The sequence below is a fragment of the Electrona antarctica genome, assembly GCF_951216825.1.
Source record: "Electrona antarctica genome assembly, chromosome: 2".
NCBI classification, from domain to species: domain Eukaryota; kingdom Metazoa; phylum Chordata; class Actinopteri; order Myctophiformes; family Myctophidae; genus Electrona; species Electrona antarctica.
The window spans coordinates 21,586,474-21,609,477 of NC_136807.1; the positions used below are offsets into that span (position 1 = coordinate 21,586,474).

General features: G+C 41.2%; 1 protein-coding gene across 1 annotated transcript in view; it reads left to right on the plus strand.

Moving 5' to 3' along the window:
- The first annotated feature begins 1,053 nt into the window (after nt 1-1,053).
- LOC306943335 (monocarboxylate transporter 1-like) overlaps nt 1,054-23,004 on the plus strand; it is a 42,635-nt gene continuing 20,684 nt past the window's right edge. Inside the window, exon 1 of the mRNA XM_079529598.1 lies at nt 1,054-1,172. The gene's annotated coding sequence lies outside the window, so the exon portion shown is untranslated. The remainder of the gene's footprint in view (nt 1,173-23,004) is intronic.

The following is a 23,004-nucleotide window of genomic DNA, read 5'->3' on the forward strand; positions in this document are numbered from 1 at the left end:
TTAGCCATATGGGGTCCACCATTATTTAAATTCCCTTGCTGATTTGTACTCTCAGTCCACCCTTGTACAGTACTTTTTGTTATTTTTGTTGTTTTTTTGTAGACTGACAGGAAATGGGGAGAGAGAGATGGGGAGTGACAAGCAGCAAAGGTTGTCGGGACCGGCGACACGCTGTCAGGCTGGATCAGCAGCCTAGGTGCCTGGACGTCTATGCCAGCCGTCCGGGCCTGTACAAACATTTTTGACACAAGAAATCAACAATCACCATCCTTTATTTATCATAGCCTTTCCCTCTAACAAATGTCTCAGAAGAATCCTGAATAACTGACCAGACAAGATCAGCAGCCAATAACGATGGATGAAGACCAACGACTCACAACACTGGACGAGGAAGATGGAGATGGATCGGGGACACACTAACTACGCAAACCAGTGACAAATACCACCAGACAGGCTCTGACTTGGAACCGTCAAGTGAAGAGAAACAGGGGCTGGCCACAAAGCACCTGGCGGGATCTCCAGGCAGACACCAAGAGACTGGGATGCACCTGGTTGCAGGTGCAGATAGAAAAGAACTCTAGTGACCAAGAACTCTGGAGGTCCCTTGTTATTGGCATATATACCCTGGTAAGGGTGTCAAGTATAAAGTAAGTGGTTTCCCTCCATTGCCCTGTGCCTTACACTCACACAACCTAATATTGTTCTCTCTCTCTCTCTCTCTCTCTCTCTCTCTCTCTCTCTCTCTCTCTTTCTCTCTCTCTCCATCCATCCATCCACAAGTATAGGCTAGTAAATACTGGTAATCAGGATTTTTAGGACAACCCATTTCTTCCACCTTTTTAGGTTGGTCCTGACTCCTAAATTATTTTGTAATTTGCCCCAGAGTTAAACAGCACATATAGCACATAGACATAGGCCTATGAACTGCATAATTTCTTCATCAGATTCCTTCACACCTCACATGCACATTCTGAAGTGGGAGGGCACTCGTACGCATGCGCCGTTTCTCAGATGTCACCAGAGGAGCCTGGTCTGGTGGACTGGTACCCTCTACTGAACACGTTTTACCATTGTACAGTTAGTACTGTGCAAGCCAAGGACACGCGCGCACGCAGTGTCTCACACGTCCTCTGAGTCCCTGCTGGACACACACAAGCAACCGAATTTAAGTGGTGAGTAGCCAATACGGAATTCATAGAAAACTGTACATCATGGTGTTTTTTTTAAAGAGTAAAGAGCCGATGCGAAGAAACGCTCCTCACATCACCGTTAGCAGCGTAATTAGCTCTATCCCGCTAGCTCCGTGTGACCTGGTGGGGTTGCCGTTATTGTCACGTTGACCGCTGAGCTTTCCCCGTCGTTTCATCACATAATGTAGTGTAAAAATGTGTTGTAACAAAAAAAATGTAAAAAATGTATATTTTCCCGACATTGTTCCATTCACGATTCTGTAGCACTACGGTGGCGCTATTATCGCTGCATATGTTGTAATAATCTATTATCGCTGCATAGTTGTAATAATCGTGCAGTAAAATGCCCTGCCGCCACTTGTAATCTGACCCGGCAGTCTGGTGGTTGACTTTCTGCCTTGGTCAACGTTAATATAAGTGGCGCAAAGCCACAAGACCAACATGTAAGTGGATGGGACAGACAGCAGGGCAGGGGAGAGTTGGAAACTTTAACAAGCTGATCCCAGACCCAGACAGTAGTTTAGGTGCAATATTGAATTTGGTGATCAGATACAATAATACGTTTCACTCACACGCGTCATGGGTTGCCGCTGAGCAGGGAGATTATCTCGCAACAGAGTAGACGCTCCTTAATTCTGTCCTGCCTGTAAAGCTCTATAGTAGCCTAATTATAAATAACACCCCTATAATAACAGTATTATAGCACAGAACACAATGACAACTACAGTATAGCCTACAGTTGTTATAACACTCTGCAACCGACAGGTGGAGTTAATTTCTTAATTACTGGTAAGCGGTAAAGCCATTCTAGGGAACCTATATTTCTTTCCGGGAGACCAGTGAGTGGTTGATATACACACCAAGTTTCCTGTTGCAATGTCCAATTAAATCATTAGCTTGGAAATAGGTTGCCTGATCTAGTTTTCATTGACTTTTATTATAGTTTGTCAGTGAAACTCATGTCCAGAGCAGAAGCAACTAAGATATTAACCACTTATGTGGGCTAATAGGCCTACTTCTGCTTTCGAAAATAGCTCATCTACAATCTCACACCATGGTAGGCCTACTTCACAGCCTGTTGTCAATTTGTATGACTAGATCTGCTATTTCAGATTATTTTTTAAATATCTTGATTTATTTTTTAAGTTTGAAAGTTATTGCCAAAACAAGGATCCAAGACAGCCTAAAATATTGTCTATACATACATTCATGAATCCACTTGCTGACCGGCTGTCGGTATTGAGCATCTTTTATAGGGGTTTCTTGTGACCCTACCATTAACATCCTACTCAGAAAAGCGCTATATAAGTTTGAGATATTATTATTATATGCAAGGCAAAAATGTCAAACTTCCTTATGCTTTAAGTAGCATGTGACATGTCAAACTATAGGGGTTTTCATGATTCTGAATCCATTCCAAGCATTAGTTTTGCACAAAAAACACTCCTTGGGCTAATAACAGCCATAGCCACTTGCCCAAATGTGCCATTAATGTGCTGACCTCATCACATTTGTGCTGATCTCATCACATTTGTCATGACGGCTATGGCCATTTTTAGCCCAAGGAGTATTTTTTGTGCAAAACTAATGCTTGGAATGGATTCAGAATCATGAAAACCCCCCGAGTTTGACATGTCACATGCTACTTAAAGCATAAGGAAAGTTTGACATTTTTTACATTTTTGCCTTATATTGGATGTTAATGGTAGGGTCACAAGAAACCCTTATGAAATAATTGCTCAATACTGACAGCCAGTCAGCAAGTGGATTCATGAATGTATATAGACAATATTTTAGGCCAATAAAAAAGACTATATACCAAATTTCCCACCCCACAAGCCCGGCTGCCAGACGAGCTAATGTTCTGCCATGCACTTACCCAACTGAACATGCAGGAACCATTATTTTATTTAAAAATGTTATTGAGTATAAAAATGTCCATCCCCTAAACACATTGCAGGCATTGCAGGAGAAGACTTATGAAAGACCACATCACACAACATTATCTAACATAACAAATACTTGTATAATCCAAGCAGTGTTTTCCTTAGGATGAAGTTGTAGCAATATTTGTAGCGAATATTTACATATATACAGTGTATAAAAATGCACTCAAAGTTAGTAATCAGGTGTCTTTGAGATTAGGTGTTGCGGTAGCCCTGTGGAGCGCCTACAGACAAAACACTTCAAGAGTGTTAAACTGTTTTAGTGGGTCTGGATAAAGCCCTCTTACACATTTGCACCACTGTCTGGTGGTGCAAATGTTAGTTGACATGAGATGGAACTGTCTTCCATTGTTAAGAAACATTTAGCAGTGGTGATCGTATTTCAGCCGCAGAGCGGCACTGTTGCTGAATGCATATATACAGGGAAACATTGCCCAGTCTAGAGGGGACTAACAAGTGTGTTCCTGTGCTATTAAATGTATTTTATTGAGTACCTTTTCTTAATTTGTTTTTCCACAATATGTATTTTTCTATCTGTACTTGTGTCTGTGTGTACGTGTGTCTTATAGTGTGTGTTTACATCCCTGTTTTAATGCCCACATTGATCTTTTGAGATTGATTGTTCATTGTCATAATCTGTATGTACCTGATGATGAAGGCTTGTTTGCGCTGAACACAAAGTGATTTTTAACTAGGCAAGCCATACGAAGTAAATAAAGACTTTAAAAAATATTCAATAGAACAGTGTGCCTTGGATATTTCTTAAGTTATGATGAAGTATAATGCTGTATATTGTTGTTCTACAAAGGAATGGAACTTACTGTATAGACTTATTTTCTGTTTATAATCTAACCCTTTCCAAAGAGCATCTGATTCTTGTTGTGCATACTAGGCCTATTTGCAGACCCACGCAACTTTTCTTCAGCCATTTAAGCCCTACATAGTTATGTACCAATATACAGGTATATAAAAAAAAAAAAAAACTGATCTACAATGTGTTGGATTGCGCTCATTGTGACCCTGGAGATCAGGTGTTTTGGCTATTTTAAAAAGAATGCATAAAAAGCTTTTGAAAATATTGAAACTTTGCCCAAAATTGGGATGCCAGGGTTATGTTCTTGCGTGCAATTATGTGACACTGCAGACACTGCAGAGAACAAAGTATTGTTAGATGTTATTTAGGAAGGTAGAGCATGGATTGCAGCTATAAGGGCATAACTGATAGATGAGTTTGTGAGTGTAGGAGTGTGGAGAGTGCATTTACAGTATGTGCGTGAGAAAGAAAAGGAGGGAAAAAAGTGATTTAGAGCAGAGTCAGTCCACAAGTAGAACCAGGCGGGGTGAGTCTGGGTGAGAGGTACAGCTTTGAGGTACCAGCCTCTAAGAGCGCTGGCTGCAACTTCAGCCTGGTGAGAATTTGTCAGTCAAATCAGGGATGAGGAAACAAACATTTTTTAGCAGCAACATCAACTGATTCACCATTTAGTGAACATTGAAAGTGTCCCCTCTAGTTGTATTTGCCAAGTACATAACATGGGATTCATCCTCTGTATTTACTCATGCTAACTATTAGGAGCAGTGAGAGCACCCTGGGAGTGGTTGGGGATCACTGTCATACAAGGACACTTCAACACTAAGCCTGGAGGAGGCATCAAACTAGGATGTCCCGATTCCCAGAAGGCCACTGTACCTCCTGAGTCACATGCTGCCATATACTGTACCATACGTCACCTTCTTAAACTAATGGCATAAGTCATAATTTTTTTTGAGGATCTCCGTTTAGTTTTTTTGTTTTTTTTGTTTTTTAGCTCTTCATGACATGGCCACTTCTGGTAAAATCGCCAAAATCGTAATTGAAAAGGATCATGCTGATCCTGCTTTTAGTAAAATGAGTGTGACTTAGTACATTTGCCTAAGTCTAAGGTTTAATCATATTATGTTACATAACTGTGTTATTTATATATTAATATACATACATTATTATAAACGTTTTTGGTGAAATTAATAAGAAATATCATAGTTTTGTTTTGGATTCATTTTTTATTTTTCCTGAAAACCTTAAAAAATTACGTAGGCCATTAGTTTAAGAAGGCGACAATATATATATATAGATTTTTATGTGAGCAAAATCTCAGATATCCCCTCAAAGTCAAAGTATTTGCTCATTTATATCCTTAAATTGCAAACACATTACAATGTTGTGATCACCAGTGATTTAAATGAAAACTCCATTCTAAATTTATAGTTACAATATAGAGAGTATGCGCATGCTTAAAGTGAATGGCACATCGAGTGGCAAAGCAACATGCAAAGTGAGTTTAACATTGTTTAATGTTGTTTAATGCAATCTGATATGACTTTTCTGTGTGGATGTCTGGGCTGTCAAGGCCAGAAAGTAGTTTTTTGCCACTTAGTAGGCGTTCCTGCATAACTTCCTGGTTTGATGATGATGTCACACGCATACCCTCTATTCTGATGAACAACCTTTAAATGTAAAATGTGCAGCTCACGGCCTTTGAACGGCTTACCAATGCTTGGGTACAGTACAGTACAGTACAGTACAGTACAGTACAGTACATGTATGAGATAAGGATGTGTTTTTAAGTTAGGGGGACTGTTAGTATTATCTTATGTATGCTTGGGGGAATTGGATGGCCATTTGTTTCTGTTGAGTATTAGGCAGGCGGAACCCACGTATAGCTTTATAATGTGTTTATTAGGACTGTGTAGGAAATCATTGGCCTTTTGTAGTTTGCCACTCAGCCACTGTAAGTTAATAAATACAATGTTTTTTCCCAGCCACTATATGCTGGGTGGATTATTAATGGCAGATAAATTTTGCCTGTGGCATATCTTTTGTCTGTTTTACTGGCTGGTAAAACCTTGACAACGTCTGCTGACTTTTGGAAGTTGACCCAGTTTTGACCCCGCTCTCCTGCTAGCCTATATACCAAGAACCATTCAGGTGGCATATCCATATGTTTAAGAAGGAGTAGATTGCACACATCAGTCCCTCGCTGGTACCGGACAAAAGGTAGATGCAATGTTAGATGAGAGAAGTCCGCACACAGGCTCAGCTTCAGAGTGTTTCATTTATTTTAAAACACACGTCACCTGATGAAGGCCTAGCTACTATGGCCGAAACGTTGTGTTTGTTTGTGGATGTCGGTGTTTTAAAATAAATGAAACACTGAAGCTGCAGAGCCTGTGTGTGGAACTTCTCTCTCTTTAACATGGCATATCCATATGTCTCATATTCACTTATTAATTACTTGCACAATCAGAGAGCGCAAGTACTGTGGTCGCCTGGATCAAAAGTGGTATGCATGGTATGCGTGGTTATAATTGGCTGTTGATGGTTAGCCTGGCTAATAAGCCAGACTAATATCACAGATTCGGTCTGGCTTATTAGCCAGGCTAGTTGATGGTGACGTAATTAAGATATGTTTCAATGTTGGGTGGGTAAAAGGTAATGTATGTATGTATACATCATGTATGTATGTATGTTGGTCATGAGCTCTTCAAGTGGCCTACACACAAGTAGGCCATGTATAGCCTACTTGTTTGCAAGGCGCAAGTTGGCACCTCGCATTTCTAGTGCATTTCTAGTGCATTTCTAGTTTATTCAGTAATTTGTCTTGTTTCATGATTGAATGAGGACTAAATGTTACCCACCTAACTCTTCCCCTCACCTCAAGAGTTGTCTATGAATGGTTTCAGTATCTCGTATTTCCACACCCTGTCTTTGGGGAAATGAGGAAATCAAGCAGATGCAATGCTGTGTTAATTTAACTCTGAGCGTGCAGTGACCCTAGAGTGGAGTTTGACCCTCGTGTCGATTTAGGTCAGTCATGTGTGAGGCCATACATACCTGAGTCTAACACGAACCCTTGGCTTTTCTGTAACATTACAAAACACTTAATTTGCTGCTGGGTATTTCAGGTAGTTGCAGTGCTTTTGAAGGATGCACTTGTTGTGGTGGAGCTGAATGGCCTCATTGATAATTCCCAGAGGAGTTGTCCTGCTTACACACACACACACACACACACACACACACACACACACACACACACACACACACACACACACACACACACACACACACACACACACACACACACACACACACACACACACACACACACACACACACACACACACACACACACACACAGACAGCTTCAGGGATCCCTCCAGGACCCAGTGCAAAGGAGGGAGGCTTTATACACAAGGACAATACTAGAGACAAACTGATGCCAGATCTTTGGGTCTGATGCTGATCCTGATTTTTGGAGTCTTACAGTATCTTCCGCAGTGCCTTCTCCCTCATGCCTAACGTTATTAGGCTTTTTTTTATTAAAACAATGTCTTTAAAGATGGAGTGCCGTGATTTTTTTCCACCCTAAAACATGATCATCAGGTCTTATTGTTATATAAGGAGGTATAATTTTTTCAAAAAAGTGTACAGTATTTGTTAAAATTTTATTTTTATGTGGGCACGCCCACCAGTTCATTAAGTATGCCTGGTTTGCCTGGTGGGTGGTGATGGGTGGTGATCCACCTGAACTGAAGCCGCACCCACAGCTGTAGTTGTATGATAAAGGGGGAGGGGTTAGGGGAGGGGCTGATAGTGTGGTGTCACTATATTACTGTTTATTTCATTGGCCCGTTTGACTGTCAAGGGTTCAGCCTCCAGGAAGAAACCCTAAATACAAAGTTAATACACCATTGCACATAAAAACGACTCCAGGGTGTCTAATGAAGTACTGTCACCTCATAGACACATGACAAACTGGAAAAATACAAAAATTGTGGCACTCCATCTTTAAAGTAGTCAAAATAGCTGATCTACAAGCTCACAAATCGTTTTAAAACGTCTGAAAACCTTTTCTATAATGACATGCACAAAATAGGGACACCAAGGGTTGAAAGGAAAAAAAGGGGACAAATCGGCAGCATAATTGTCGATAAGAAATGTCGTCGAAAAGTTGAATAATAATAATGTCCAAGATATCGGCTTAACCAATAGTATATCGGTCTGACTCTATAGTAATTCCGCCTTTCATCCATCCATGAGTGACATCCAGACTCAGTGACGATCATGTTTCTCTTTGACTTCGTTTCCAAGTGGTGTGACCTCTGTGTGTGATGTGTGTCCAAAAAAGTTGATACACTGAATGACCTTTAGTGTACCTGAGGTAAGGGAAGAATTTTTAGATGTGTGTACAGTCTGGAGCGTGTGTGTGTGTGTGTGTGTGTGTGTGTGTGTGTGTGTGTGTGTGTGTGTGTGTGTGCGCACGTGCGTGCGTGTGAAATCACTGGTAGCCTAAGTGTTTGGCAGACCCCATAAGGAGTAACCCTAGAGGGGCGGCATGTCCCCACTCTCCACCAGCCTTAATTCTTGGAAGACATAGTGCGTGCGTGCGTGCGTGTGAATTCACTGGTGTTTGGCAGACCCCATAAGGAGGGCGGCATGTCCCCACTCTCCACCAGCCTTAATTCTTGGAAGACATAGTGGTCCCAAGTTCAAGCTCCTGGCATTTCTGGGTACATCTGTCAGTAACTGTTCCTGGATAAGAGGTACTGGCCATATGTAGGACAGGACTATTGTATTCATTGTGCTGATTATATATGCAAGATGGCAAGACTGGCATCAGTCAATTCAGTATAGTCTAGCAAAGGTGATTATATAAGATCACTTAATTTGGAATCAGAGAAACTGGGTCTCATAATGTTAGGTCTATTTGTTTGTATCTAAATATAGCTACGCCCTGTGAGTTGAGTTGCATTCTGAATTTCAGCACTCAGCAGGCTGACTTTTCAACAAATCCTTTTAGCTTTCTTTATCTTTATCAATCAAAACAGGAGAAATATTGGTGCCAGATAGTAGGCTGTCCTAAAAAATATCATTTTTATTCCGCAATTAAACCTCAAGCCTACCACTATTTTATTTAGCTCAGCTTGTATATTGTAACAAGTTCTTGAAAAGGCTTTGATAGCCATTTTAATTTCTGGGTTGCTTTTGGTCAATCAGCCTGTCCGTTTTATTCGGAATCATGATGATCTTGAAAACTATACTGTCTGAACCTGACCACCATTTCCTCTAGACTCGAGGATGCTCCATAATAATGTTGTTTGGTCTAGTAGTGCCAAATGTCAACATTGCCCACAAGATGTCTCATAATCTAACTGCAGGATTAACTCTTCTGATTTTGGTGACCGACTGACTCTGGAAAAAAAAGAAAACTTGACCTTACTTCAACTTCTCAGTCAGTATCAAAGAAGAGGCTGAATGGCTTTAGATTTAGATTTAGATTTCAGTATAATGCTCTCAGGATTATTTCCTTTAACTAAACTCAGGCAGTAACAAAATGTCAGTTGAGGATTTCTTCATCCCAGAGGAATTCACCTGACACGCCTGCTATTCATGTTCACATATCATTATGTATGCACACTGCGATACACACACATCACTGAGTCAAGTGTGTGTGTGTGTGTGTGTGTGTGTGTGTGTGTGTGTGTGTGTGTGTGTGTGTGCGTGTGTGCGTGCGTGTGTGCGTGCGTGCGTGCGTGCGTGCGTGCATGCGTGCGTCTGCACATGTACATGTGTGCTTGCGTGCGTGAGCACCAGCTTCTTCTGATCACTGGAATTGGTCTGTTTAATATTTACATTGGCATTTAACTACTTTCAACCTGGTGTCCTAGCTTACTTTGGCCATGCTTCCATCCCCCCACACACTATTTTCACCACATGACACCGTTGTATGACAAAGTATAAAATAGAACTAAAGTACTTCAATTTGCTGGTGGACTGTAAGCAGACACATGGGGCTCCATCTCGCGCCAGGAGCGCTATCTCCTTCATTTTGGGATTAAGTATTTTGTAAGAGGCATTCCCCCGTAAAAAATGCAATCTTGTGCCACCACCTAAATCCTTAAAACACCTCCGCTACCCATTACATTATGCATAGGTGTGGTTTGGGCGTTACGCAACTTAAACCAATCAGTGTGCCAGGTGCCATTCCCTTTAAGAGATCTATTATCCATAATCCATTATGCCCTGGATCTTGCCTTATGGAAGAGCAACGCGTGCTGCCTTGGAATACATTTATATTAGATACAGAGGGTTGTTTTGTGTGTCCAGTATCTGACTATCTGCCATCCATTCTGCGACCAACACAGCCAAGTTGTGCTGCTTTTTTTCCCCCAGCTCGTTCAAATCTGGACCATTTAAAAAAAGTGTATATAGGTCGCGAGTGTACTGCCTCTCTATGAAACGGTATCAAGCAAAAACGATCATTCGGGAAATCGGATTAATAAAACAGACTTACTGAACTATGGCAAAATCACATTGGAAATTACACCCATCTAGCATTTAATTGCCTTTCATTTGATTGACACAAGTATCAGCTACGTGTTACTGATTATGGGGAATTTTACATTATTTTAAATCCATTACATATTTGCTGCGTAATGGGGTGATGAGGTGATGAAACTGAACGAGGGAATCGCACACAGTGTGCCTTATTGGTACAAATCTAATAACTTCTTTGACTAGACAATTAAACACAATGAGCACAAGGAATTGACAGATTAGAGGGAAATTACAATCACAGATTTGTGGAGAATTAAGACAGAACGAGACCTCTGAGCTGTGAATGTTTTGCAACATGCATGAGGCAGCTCCAACTCAGGTCGCACCATCTGAGGAGCGCACTCTTTTATCAAACGGATTCGCATTACGGGTGGTTTGAAGAGGCACTTTCCGTTGCCCTAAACCTGTGTGCATCAGATAGCAAATATAGGGAAAACGCATCGACGCGCCTGCAGACACACCTCCACCCGCAAATATAGGTGTCGGCAAAATTAATAGTGGGTTGTGTGGCCGCAAGATAACGTTTACGCACAGTGGAAGCTCCTAAATACGTAATTCATGGAAAATGTTTATTACTTGCGGATAAAGAATGGCACACGATCGAGCCCATGATCTATAAAGCTTGCACAAGAGTGAAGTGACCACGTAGTAGTTACTATAGTGCCATCCATCCATGCTAATATTCTTCAATGTGAACTGAGCCTTAACTGGAGCAAACCACACAGCAACAGGCAATTGCTCCAAAAATAATAATTTTTGTAATTTCATAGTAATTTCAGTGAGACCAACATCACATGCTGCTCTGGAATCATCTGAGAGTGCCACGGTCACCAAAGTAGTGTTTGCGGTAACAAATGCAAACTACAACAGTTTATTGAACAAAAATAAGCTGCATACTGCTTAGCAAAACCATAGCCTTTATCCAGGGAAAAAGAACATAGATCCAAAACATGCCATCACCATAGTAAGATCACTATCTTAAAGGGGAGATAAGCTATACATGAGCGCTAACAATTTTAAGGTACATGTACATGTATACTCATGTCTGTTAGTATTGTGTCAGCCCACTACAGGTAATATTTCTGATTGATTTAATTCTTAACTTAAAGGACCACTTCACCACTTTTCAACTTCTCTTCCTATAATTGGTCCTCACTAATGTTCATGATAAAATACAACCATTTTTTCCTACTCAGTCTGTGTCTCATAGGAAGGCTGTGGGCAGTTCAGAAACCCGTCCACCAGTGACATCATCGATGGTGAATCCAAGCTAATAGAAATGGCAGGCTTTCTTTTCCTGAAAAGTTGCAATGCAAAAGTTGAAGCCATCGTTCTCACTATAATAAAAATCAAAATATATTTGTAAATAAATCTTGTTTAAAAAAAAATCTGCCTAATGATGATGTCACTGGTGGACGGGTGTCCGAACTGGCCAAAGCCCTCCTATTAGACACAGACTGAGTAGGAAAAAATGGTGGTGTTTTATCATGAACATTAGTGAGGACCAATTATATGAAGAGATGTTGAAAAGTGGTGAAGTGGTCCTTTAACCATCATTGATTAATCATTAACATTCCTGGGGGAGAGAGACTGGGAGAGAAGGGGGGGGGGGGGGGATGCAGAAGGGGAAGAGGTTACAAGATGTAGGCCTGAACCTCTAGTAGTCAAAACCAACTAAGGTTTTCATAACAGCAAACCATTCTATAGTCCATAGACTGTGTTCAGGGTGTGTTCAGGGTGCAAGGAAACGGACAATGGTACAGACAATAGAAGAAAGGCCAGAACAGACCAAAAAACTGGAAAATAAAAAAAAGCATAGAATCTAATATGTCCGTTCTATAGAGCCAACAGAAGCCACAGATGTCTTAGAGAACAGCTCAGGAAAAGGTATTAATTAGAACAGATGGTACAAGAAAGGACAATATGGCCCAAACAGACCAATTGGAAAATAAATAGCATAGAATCAAATACCGGTACATCCGCTCTATGAAGACAACAGAAGCCACATATAATATGAACGTCTTCAAGAACAGAGAAAGCTGAAAAGGTATTAGAAACAAACACCCTACAGGCCTACACCTTAGAAAAACAGTCATTGCAAGCTGTTGCCAACATCGCAAGAGCCACCTCGGAAATTCTCGATGGGAAAGTCTCAGGTTCAAGGAATCCAGAAAGTAAGCAGACAATGGTGTAGACGGTAGAAGATAGGGCAAAGTCCAGAAAAGACCAATTGGAAAATAAAAAATCACAGGGGCGCTAATATATGTCTTGTATGTTACCCCGTGCATGTATCCCTATGGACCTGAGTCTGCTAATAAAGTTGAATATTAAAGTCTAACTCATGTTGATTAGGTGATATAATGGTGATGCAGTAAAACAAACGGTGACAAAACAAACATTACATTTTCTTTATTGTTAATGGCATTTAATATTTGTGTTAGGGACAAGATGACGTAAATGTTCCCTTCATTGTCAATGGCGTTTTTAAAACAAACATTGAACTAAAAACAAACATTACCTGTAGCGCCCCTCAAAAACATAGAATCAAATACGTCCCCTCTGGAGACAACAGGAGAGAGAGGGAGAAAAATAACATCTTTATCAAATGGTATCCACCCCTTTCTTGCAGCCACATGCCGCAGTCGATGTAACAAGCCAAGCCAAAGATAGGCGCCTAGGCGGTCTATTTGACATAATTAAATTATCACATTATTTTGGTCCAGATGCTGCAACCATGATTTTTTTAAGGAAACAGGAAGGGAAGCTGAGTACCGTAACTCACAGTCAACACATTCCTCCTTGGAACAGGAAAGACAGTTTTCAATGATGGATAGCACTTTTGTAGCTTGTTTTTCAGTCAGTGAGCGATGTTTTAGATCACATCGACTAGCGTTGTGTGTGGTCAGTTGAGATAAATGGAAAGGTTGTTTATTATCGCTGTGTTGCTGGACTGCAGATGCAGTAAATCAGATTCAGACCAACGTTTGAAACAGGGCATTGATGTGCAATTGGAGATACTGTATGGCCGTGTATGAGGTTATGTGAGAGCATTCAAACAAGTGTTTGTGAGGTTCATGAGTGGCCAGCCTCACAGTTTGCACCCTGGATGACTTATTGGGACATATAAATTAAAAAGGTTTCCAAGAAGTTATAGGCCAAAAGCCCAGTCCACACCAATGTTTCGTAACAAAACCCATTGCAAATTGCAACCACTTGCATCAGAATCCCCAAACCTGCAACAGATCAATTAAATTCTTTATAAAATATTAACTTTTATATGATACATTTGCTACTGTGTCACAGCACATTACATTTCATGTATGATAAATTATGTCACAATTGTTGTGTATTAATGACACAATATGTCATTGTTTTGGTCAAACCCAAGACAAGTTAATGGTTAGCTTAAAATGGTCCAGATCAAAATTTTCTTTCCCCCCAATTTGGGCCTCCAGAACCTTTCTAATCTTCCTTTCCACCCTGCCATGAAGTAGCAAAATGGCTGCTGTGTGAATGGTCCCACTGTAGGATTTTCCTTCCATGAACACGAGATCTTCTTATCAGTTTCAGTCAGTAGCGAAACTACGAGGCAGTGGGCCCCGGTGCGAATATTTTGTGTGGGCCCCCTAAAATATAATAATAATAATAATGTGGGGGGGGGGGGGGGGGTAGCGCTTCATTGTACCAAATGCGTCTTTGAATTGTACCTAAGCGATCTGATAGTAAAATATTCAATCAATTTGCATGTTTCACTGTCAATCATTCTGTATCTGTGTATCTGTGTAGGACTGCAGGCTGCAGCCCTATCAGAAATGACTTTGGACAGATGGAAAAAACTTTAGTTAAACTTGCAGAGTGACAGATTACTTTACCTGGGTTACATCTTCTGATAGTGCTGACATGACATAATAATACCATCTAGTGTTTCATTAGCGCGACGGAACGTGACAGAATAGGCTACAGCTGAGCTTGTTGTGCTGCTGACAGGCAGCGCATGAACACAAACACACACGTTGAAACAAGGTGGTAAAAATACCAAGAAGGAGTGGACAGTGATGTCACTGTTATGCAACACGGAAGTAGTATGGACTTGAAGCTGTTTATAAACCAGCAGTCAGTGACATCACTGACGAATCCTTGGTGTTACTCTTCCTGCGACCGATAGCCCCTGAAACCAGGCTTTCACCGTCGTCCTGGCTCTTTTTTTCTCTCTTCTTCTTCCCTTCATGGGCCCCATGGGGGCGCTGGGCCCCGGTGCATCGCACCGGTTGCACCGTCGATACTATCGCCACTGGTTTCAGTTCACTTTCAGTGTATTAATTCTTTAGAAAGAATGTCTAAAGAAGTCTAAAGAGAATAAGATGAAAGGACATATTATTCGTTGTGGCTGCTCTTCTGTTACAATTTACAATTTACAATTTAGGCATTTAGCAGACGCTCTTAAAATCCAGAGCGACTTACATTAAGCAATAACAAAAAGCATGGCATACATCACATGTATAAAAAGTAGTTATCATGAATCATGCGTAAACTAAGAACGTAACAGTGGAGTATCTATGTAAACTATACATACTATACTATATAATATATTATACATATTATATAGTATAGTATGTATAGTTTACATAGATACTCCATATCACTGTTAGATAGTGATATGCCTTGGCTCACAGTTGGCTCACAGTTGGCTCTCTCTTGCAAATGACCAAATTACCACAGCGATTTGCTGAACTTGTTACTTCAACTTGTTATCAGGCGATTCACTGACGGCTGTTAGTTACTGTAGCTACTGTGTCAACACCACCATGCAGTGGTGGAGGAAGTGAAAGTGCCTGTAGTTGTGTTTTTGCACAATTTTTGTCTCCACCAGGCCGAAGGCATGGGGAGAGAGTATGTTTTGCACTCCGTCCGTGTGTGTGTGTGTCCGTGTGTCCGTGTGTGTGTCCTTCCGTCCGTCTGTTACCAGCTAATCTCCGGCACCGTTAACCCGGTCGATGCCAAACTTTGCACACACACTCCCTGGATGCCAACGATGAACCTCTGCCCCACATTTTCCAGAACGGCCTGTTATAGCGCCACCAGGAGGCCGCTTTGTGCAAAACAAGTTTTTGGACAGTACACCTACAGATTTTGTCCAAACATCACACAAATTGGTACACAGTCTCTCTAGAGCCATTCAACGAAACAGGTCTTTCAGATTTCTCAGACTCCATCCTGATTGGCTAAGATTGGCTTCCAAAGTTCGCAGGAGTGCTCAGTTTCAAACAAAATGCTGCAAATCATGAACACATCATGTGATTTCCGTGAAATTGTGCACGCACATTCCCACTAGGCCGAGGAAGAAATGCCACATGAACATTTTCAACTCAGCCTCATGGTGGCGCTATAACTGGCCGAAAAGTGTTTCTACCTCTAACTGCATGGATCTGTGGATAACTTTGTATGCCAACTCCCTAGAGGCCAAGGGAAAACATTTGCCTGGAATTTTTCACATCTGCTCTTTATAGCGCCACCAGGAGGCCGACATATGTAAAACACATTTTCTAATATTACTCCTTCAGATTTTATCCAAATTTCACGCAAATCAGTACACATGTTCTCCATAGTCATGTGATCAAGACGGGTTTGTTTGATTTATCATAATCCACCCTCATTGGCTACGATTGGCTTCTAAACTTTTCAGGAGTAGCCTGCTTTGTACCCGTTTTGTACAAATCGCCACAACTACTCAACGCAGCGTCCGATTGCGGTGAAACTGTGCATGCATATTCCCACTAGGCTGAGGAAGAAATGCCACTTGACAGTTTTCGAATCAGCCTCATGGTGGCGCTACAACAGGCCAAGCCGCGTCTCACACACACACACACACACACACACACACACACACACACACACACACGTTTATATATTACTCCTACACATTTTGCCAAACATCACACACACTGGTGGAGACCTGTGCCCGGAAGGGCACTTTTTCTAGTTGGTCAGTGTTCCCTGTCTGATGTCATTCATTTGACATTTGACTCTCCCCTCAGTGTGTGTTTCAGGTGTGTCCTTTTTGTTGGTCATGTCATGTAGATTACCATTGAGGAGGTGCTTATAGGGGTCTCTTGGTAACTAAATTAAAGTTTGAGGGAAGAAGTTGGCTCTCTAAAACAGAGTAATACATATACTTTTAGGCTAGGTGTTTTTTTCCCCAACACAATAAGCAGCGAAAATATGTCCTCATATTACTTTAAAAACAACATTGTGAACCACCACCCTTGAATTGCAGCATCAGTTGACCCATGAGGTGATGCATCATATCCTGTTTGAAGAGTGACCGATCCATCCCCACTTTCTCCTCAGGATCTGTTTCTCAACTAGTTCCTGGATATTTTGCAATGTCCTTTTTGTCATCCTCCACGTGTCCAAACCGTAGATAAGGATGGATTTTACATTGGAATTGAAGATTCGCCCTTTGGTTGTCATGGCTATCTCTTTAGAGGACCAGACTTTTTCAGGATGATGAAGGCTGCTGTAGCTCTACTCTAGCTGTCTGTGCCGCCCTGCTTATTTAAATGTTGCCGAGGTAGGTGAAGGAGTCGCCTACTTGTTGTGAGCTTGTAGATCGGCTATTTTTGAACAGTGTGACTTGAATAGTAAGTAGTAATTAAGTAAGTAAGCCTTGCCGAGCCATGAGGCCCATAGGGCAGGAACCTATCTCCTGTTTCTGTAGTGTGAGGCAGCTTGATGTACAGGTACATCCCCTGGACATGACGCTAGTATGCCGTAGGGACAATACCCCCAATCCAACCCTTAATGCTGAGTGCCAAGCAGGGAGGCATTGCAGGGATCCCATTTTTGGTATATGATATATGGTATATGACGGGCGACGTGGCTGGCGATCGAACCCCAACCTCCCGGTCTCAGGGCGGACACTCAAAGCACAATGCCACTGTGCTGACTTGAATAGTGGTTAACAAAAACTCCTGACGGTAGCTGCCTGCACAATACATGCACTATGTTGGTTTTATGATCAGTTCATTATTTTCTAAATACATTTTTTAAAAGACAAGTTGTTTGTTTACCGTAAGCCCATTAGCTCTCCTTGGGAATGCTTTTAGTAGCATGCGTACCAATCTAAAAATAAAGTCATGTGTCTTTAAAACAAGATCATGTGGAAGCTTTGACGCTTAGTCTAATGTCTAAATGTTTTCCCCTGCACCTAAACCCCATACCCGTCCTTTTAAAAGGTGTCACTTTGGACTGCTAAACAAATACAAAAATATATTCTTTCTACTAGTACACTGGTACCTACAATAAGACCTGTGTTTTTTCAACCAAAGTCCAAGAGGTATGTTGAGGTGATTGGGTAGTCTTTGTTGAGTCTTCTGAGGTGAGCTGAGATAAATTTAGATGACAAATAGACCCTTTCACAACTGAATCAAGTCTGTAGTGTCTACAGTTGCATTTATTTTAGTTGTGCATGTGCATCTCAAATGGTGCTCTCTATCAGACCTTTGGAGAGCTACTGTATATGCATATGTGTATGTTGTGCACAAACATGTGTTGGTGTAAGATAACATGCCGTAGCCGTAGCCTATATTCTATCAGCTTAGGCAGTGGTGGACACAGTAATGAAGTACACTTACTGTTGTTACGTAAAACATTGTAGTATACTTTACTTTCTTTTCATTTATGTTCATTATTATTATTTTTTTGTTGCTTTTTTTTGCCTTTATTGATAGATGACAGTAGACTGACAGAAAATGGGGAGAGACGCGCAGCAAATAGGGTCTTGCAAACGTGAAGCGAGGAACGCAGGCGTTGTTGCCTGGATCAACTACAGGTCTGTTCAAGAGGGGCGCAACAACGCAAGTGTAAAAAAAAAGCTAAACAGAATCCAGGTCTGGTGAGTCGCGGGCGTGTGCACGTAACGAGCACGCGCGCAACAAATTCACGGGACCGCGCTCACGTAAATACGCTTGCGTATTCTCCGAGCAAAAACGCAGGTCTCATTGAAAATGAACTATAGGTGCGTTTTATCGCTCCCCGTTTGCAAGGCCCTAATGATGTCAGGATCGGGAGTCGAACTCACAACACGCTGTCAGGCTGCATTAGCAGCGTCCGGGCCTACTTTAATTTCTTGATTATTTGTATTTTTAACATTTTATTTAGATACCACCATCAGAGATATGCAGGATCTCTCTCTCTCTCTCTGTACCTCACTCACTCACTCACTCACTCACACTCACTTACTCACACTCACTTACTCACACTCACTCACTCACTCACTCACTCACTCACACTCACTCACACTCACTTACTCACACTCACTTACTCACACTCACTCACTCACTCACTCACTCACTCACTCACTCACTCACTCACTCACTCACTCACTCACTCACTCACTCACTCACTCTCTCTCTGTCAGTCTCTATCCCTCTAAGCTCCAACGGTCTTGAAGTGGCTCCAAACAGATGAGAAAGTTATAACATCCATGTCTCCAGTACACTTACAAACACCCTCCCCCCAGGGTCTAAAGTTTCGAAAGCCACCCAACACCCAGTGACCTTTGTTGCAACAAAATATCAGCATTGATGGCTCAGAGTGAGTAAGATTTGTAACAAAATATCAGCCATGGTGGCCAAAACAGCACACATGAGTGGACTTTGTGGTGGCACACTAGGGGCTCCATTTTCGTCACCTCTAAACCCCTTATCCCTAAACTTCTTTGCCTTTGTTTTACTATTTTGAAAAACATTTTGGAATAGTTCAACTAGCCAATCTACATTGACACGTTGTGAGCTTGTAGACTGCATGGCCATTTTAACTATTCAAAAATGTTTTGCAAAATAGTAAAAAGAAGAAGTTTAGGGATAAGGGGTTTAGCGGTGACGAAAATGGAGCCCTAGATCTCATGTTCTCATCAACAACATCTCATCTACAGTGGTAATGTAGTGTTTGTCAGTTCTGTACTTTCACCATGCTGGTCTCGCATGTGCTATAACTGATGCCCAGTCGACCTTTAGAGGTAGTTAATAAAACATATCACAAATTCTTTATTGGTGACTCAGTAAATAAGTTTGGCCTCGGGCCTATTTCTTTTGAAACTACAGCAGACCACCTTATTTACAATAACATAAGGCGGTCTGAAGGCGTTCTCTAGTAATATAGCTACAGAAGTTAATAGATAAACATTTGTGTGGTATAACTGTATACTGATATTTAGTTAATTATCTCTACTTAGATACAGAGTGAAAGGATTTATTGCTTAAGGTTGGAGTAGATTTATTGTCTGGATAGATAGTCTATGTGGGACCTCATCATTTTTACAGTTTTTCACGATTGTTAACACACAAAAATCGCACAAATCACACAAATTTGCACAACCTTCACTTCATGTACCTAATCGCTCGACACAATTTCCACTACATCACACTCCCTTATCTGCATTAGACTCTGACTTTCCTTCTTTACACTCTGATGTCAAACATCACCTTGTTGTCCAAACACTACACACAATGTTCGGTTGTTGCACACACTTATCACGTAAAATCTCAAAGCATCAACCTACAACACACAACTATTCAAATCTCTAAACATTCAGGTCTGGTGAGCAATTTGTTGGTAACACCTGACCACATAGATGACCCACAGTGAATCAACACCTGACCACATAGATGACCCACAGTGAATCAACACCTGACCACATAGATGACCCACAGTGAATCCACTACATTGTCATCTGAGACAAATGAGCTTCCACCGGGCTGCTCAAGTGCGTGAGTGGTTCCAGGACCACCCACATTCTTACGTTCTATACCTTCCACCTTATTCTCCTTTCCTGAATCCTATTGAGGAGTTCCTTTCAGCTTGGTGGTAGAAGGTAATATGAACGGAACCCACAGAGCCGGGTCACATTTGCTCCAGGCCATGGAGGAGGCTTGTGCCGACGTGAGTCGTCTGTAAGGGCTTTACAGTATGCGCAACTCAAGGCGTTTCTTCCAACGCTGCTTGGACAGGGAGAACATTGCCTGTGATTCGGATGAGGCCCTCTGTCCAGACAGGAACCGGGGGCATGATGCCTATACTGTAAATTACAGTATTGTTTGGGAAGGGGCCCTTTTGGGCAGTTTGAGCAGGTCGGTTTACAGTAATGTAATAAATAAATAAATCAAACTTTTTTTTGCTGTATATTTGTGTGCTGTTTTATGTTTGACTATGGTAAGCCTACACTGAGTCATTTGACAAAAGGAGAAATATGGCTCATTCTCCAAAGTCATTGTCATTCATGTGTATTCCATTTCTATGATTGTGTTTTAAATTTTTCACTTCATTGTGCTGTGAATGCTGTGGTAGTGTGCAGCAAATGCTTAGTTGTGTGTACTGAATGAATGGTATGTGTGTGTCATTTGAAAATATGGCTGTGTGTACCAAATGAAAACACGAGAGAGATTTGATGGCAAAGAGTCATCATGGAAAAGGAGATTCAGGGTTTAGCATTTTGTGTGTGAGGTTTTCAGTTTTGTGTGTGCAGTTTTGAGAATGCCGTTAGGTTGTGAAAAACGTGTGTTAACAATCGTGAAAAACTGTAACTCTATTTAGTGTTTTTGTTTTGTTTTTATTCTCCCTTAAATTTTACGCAGATAAAATGCAACACAAAAAGCCTGTAAGTTCGTCAAAAAAATAACAGACGTTTGGCTGGTGGGGTAAAAAGTTAATTTCAGACCCTGACACACATTACTCACACAGTTAACATTTAGACAAGACATAAGAGATCCTGTCTGACAATGTTCTACTGTGCAGGCTTCTAGTGTACGTCTGTGTGAACTGAAGTCTGCGCTGGTTGACTAGGATTCATGCTGCTAAAGTGTGAATTATTGTTATAACTGTCTTTTTGATGGTGAAGAGTCGGCAAATTAAGTAGAGGAGTCAGAAGTGAAGCCCATGCAGCTATACGTGTCATGTCAATTATAAGACTGGGATGTCAGGGAGTCTTGTAATGTCAGGGCGGAGTTAACCAGTTACCAGCTAACAGAGTAATGATTAGTGGGACACTGTTGTAACTTGTTTACAGTGCAGTCAACAGATCTAAGTGCCCTGTTGGGTAGACGCTGATCTGGCTGCTCATTATTTGCCAGCCACTACAAGCAGGGCTCTATCTATATTGCAATGTTTTATTATTATTATTATTATTATTATTATTATTATTATTATTATTATTATTATTATTATTATTATTATTATTATTATTATTATTATTATTATTATTATTATTATTATTTTGCATATGCTCCCAAAGTTTAATCTGTACAACCGTTGTCGGACCAATGACGGAACTTAGTACTGCACCCCAAATCATTCTATTGGTTCTACACCCGTTTCTCTGTACATTGGCTATTTTGAGCTTACAGTAGGTTATCTGTATGTGGGAAATAGGTGCCTATGTACAGCCAGCATGGATATGATTCACTCATTGGCACGGCACAGACGCCGTTGACGTTCTTAAAGCTGCAATCCGTATATTTGATGTCCTCTCCCGAGGGAAAGCGGTAATCTGATTCAAATGCGGGTCTACTGCATTGGGAAAACAAACATCAACCGTGAATTCAAGAGGCAATTCACCCGCGGCCAACTGAGATATTGGGCTTATGAACTTCACGCATGCAGGGCTACCTGTCAACCAGAAGGTGTTCAAATCAACACTGCTGGGTCTAAATGTATCAATGCAAGAGTACCACCTCCACTCCAGATGTACTATACTAGATATACAGTATGGTACTAACATACTCTACCATACGGATTGGTTGAAATATAACTGCATTAATTATTCGGATTGCAGCTTTATTTGGTGATATCCCATTTATTCCTCCATCCTTTCTTCTCATAATGTTTTACTTTCTACAGAGGCACACTGTCTATTGTACCATTGCTTACATTGTGTTGTGGACATAAAAGTACTGTATTGGCAATATAATTAGGTTACTATATTTATAAATTAATGCGATATCAAAGTGAGCAACTAAAAAACAGAGTTGAAAATGTGATTGGAATCAGTGTAGAGGTCTGTCTCAATAAAGAAATGGATGGAAGTGGGACAGAGGGCCAGGAGACCAATTTAAAAAACGGAGAAAGCCATGTGCTTTTGTGACTATCTAGACTCTAGAGACCATCTAAGGCAAATGGCCCAAACAGTAGCTGAGTTGATCTCAGGGCAGACCATAAATAGCAGTGATGTTTGGCCTATATTGAGCGGTACCACGCAGTCGCATACTTAATATTTTGGAAGGGTGGGTTTTCCACCAGTGAATATAAAGTCAGAGCAAAATGGCTGCTGCATGAATATGGTCTCTATACTTTAATAATTTTACATGGAATTTCCATTTCCAGGCGAGGCCTGCCATTCACACCAAAGCTGCTTTAAGGCCTGTTTTTGTTCACTCTGTTCGGGTCCATCATCTATCTTAGCATAGGACCATAAAGTGAATGGGTCCCTGTGCGTTTG